This window comes from Bison bison, unplaced genomic scaffold (genome assembly GCF_000754665.1).
Source record: "Bison bison bison isolate TAMUID 2011002044 unplaced genomic scaffold, Bison_UMD1.0 scf7180017864056, whole genome shotgun sequence".
NCBI classification, from domain to species: Eukaryota; Metazoa; Chordata; class Mammalia; order Artiodactyla; family Bovidae; genus Bison; species Bison bison.
The window spans coordinates 1577462-1579316 of NW_011494628.1; the positions used below are offsets into that span (position 1 = coordinate 1577462).

General features: G+C 40.8%; 1 protein-coding gene across 1 annotated transcript in view; it reads left to right on the forward strand.

Annotated features, from left to right (window-relative positions):
- The window catches only part of B3GALTL (beta 1,3-galactosyltransferase-like), a 100907-nt gene that overhangs the window by 68709 nt on the left and 30343 nt on the right, over window positions 1–1855 (forward strand). The window lies entirely within an intron of this gene.

The window sequence follows — 1855 nt, forward strand, 5'->3', positions numbered from 1 at the left end:
TTTTCCTCTATTTCTTTGCATTGATCGCTGAGGAAGGCTTTCTAATCTCTCCTTGCTATTCTTTGGAACTCTGCATTCAGATGCTTATATCTTTCCTTTTCTCCTTTGCTTTTTGCTTCTCTTCTTTTCACAGCTATTTGTAACACCTCCCCGGACAGCAATTTTGCTTTTTTGCATTTCTTTTCCATGGGGATGGTCTTGATCCCTGTCTCCTGTACAATGTCACGAACCTCAGTCCATAGTTCATCAGGCACTCTATCTATCAGATCTAGTCCCTTAAATGTATTTCTCACTTCCACTGTGTAATTATAAGGGATTTGATTTAGGTCATACCTGAATGGTCTAGTGGTTTTCCCAATTACTTTCTTCAATTTAAGTCTGAATTTGGTAATTAGGAGTTTGTGATCTGAGCCACAGTCAGCTCCTGGTCTTGTTTTTGTTGACTGTAGAGCTTCTCCATCTTTGGCTGCAAAGAATATAATCAATCTGATTTTGGTGTTCACCATCTGGTGATGTCCATGTGTAGAGTCTTCTCTTGTGTTGTTGGAAGAGGGTGTTTGCTATGACCAATGCATTTTCTTGGCAAAACTCTATTAGTCTTTTCCCTGCTTCATTCTCTACTCCAAGGCCAAATTTGTCTGTTACTCCAGGTGTTTCTTGACTTGTTCTTTTGCATTCCAGTCCCCTGTAATGAAAAGGACATCTTTTGGGGGTATTAGTTCTAGAAGGTCTTGTAGGTCTTCATAAAACTGTTCAACTTCAGCTTCTTTAGCATTACTGGTTGGGGCATAGACTTGGATTACTGTGATATTGAATGGTTTGCCTTGGAAACGAACAGAGATCATTCTGTTGTTTTTGAGATTGCATCCAAGTACTGCATTTTTGACTCTTTTGTTGACCATGATGGCTACTCCATTTCCTGTGAGGGATTCCTGCCACAGTAGTAGATATAATGGTCATCTGAGTTAAATTCGCCCATTCCAGTCCATTTTAGTGTGCTGATTCCTAGAATGTCGGCATTCACTTTTGCCATCTCCTGTTTGACCACTTCCGATTTGCCTTCATTCATGGACCTGACATTCCAGATTCCTATGCAGTATTGCTCTTTACAGCATCAGACCTTGCTGTATGTAGATGTATGACCAGCTGTATGTGACTGGTGATAGAAGTCACCAGTCACATCCACAGCTGGGTATTGTTTTTGCTTTGGCTCCATCCCTTCAATCTTTCTGGAGTTATTTCTTCACTGATCTCCAGTAGCATATTGGGCACCTACTGACCTGGGGAGTTCCTCTTTCAGTATCCTATCATTTTATTTAACTTATATGCAGAGTACATCATGAGAAATGCTGGACTGGAAGAAACACAAGCTGGAATCAAGATTGCTGGGAGAAATATCAATAACCTCAGATATGCAGATGACACCACCCTTATAGCAGAAAGTGAAGAGGAACTAAAAAGCCTCGTGATGAAGGTGAAAGTGGAGAGTGAAAACGTTGGCTTAAAGCTCAACATTCAGAAAATGAAGATCATGGCATCCAGTCCTATCACTTCATGGGAAATAGATGGGGAAACAGTGGAAACAGTGTCAGACTTTATTTTTCTGGGCTCCAAAATCACTGCAGATGGTGACTGCAGCCATGAAATTAAAAGATGCTTACTCCTTGGAAGGAAAGTTATGACCAATCTAGATAGCATATTCAAAAGCAGAGACATTACTTTGCCAACAAAGGTTCGTCTAGTCAAGGCTATGGTTTTTCCTGTGGTCACATATGGATGTGAGAGTTGGACTGTGAAGAAGGCTGAGCGCTAAAGAATTGATGCTTTTGAACTGTGGTGTTGGAGAAGACTCTTG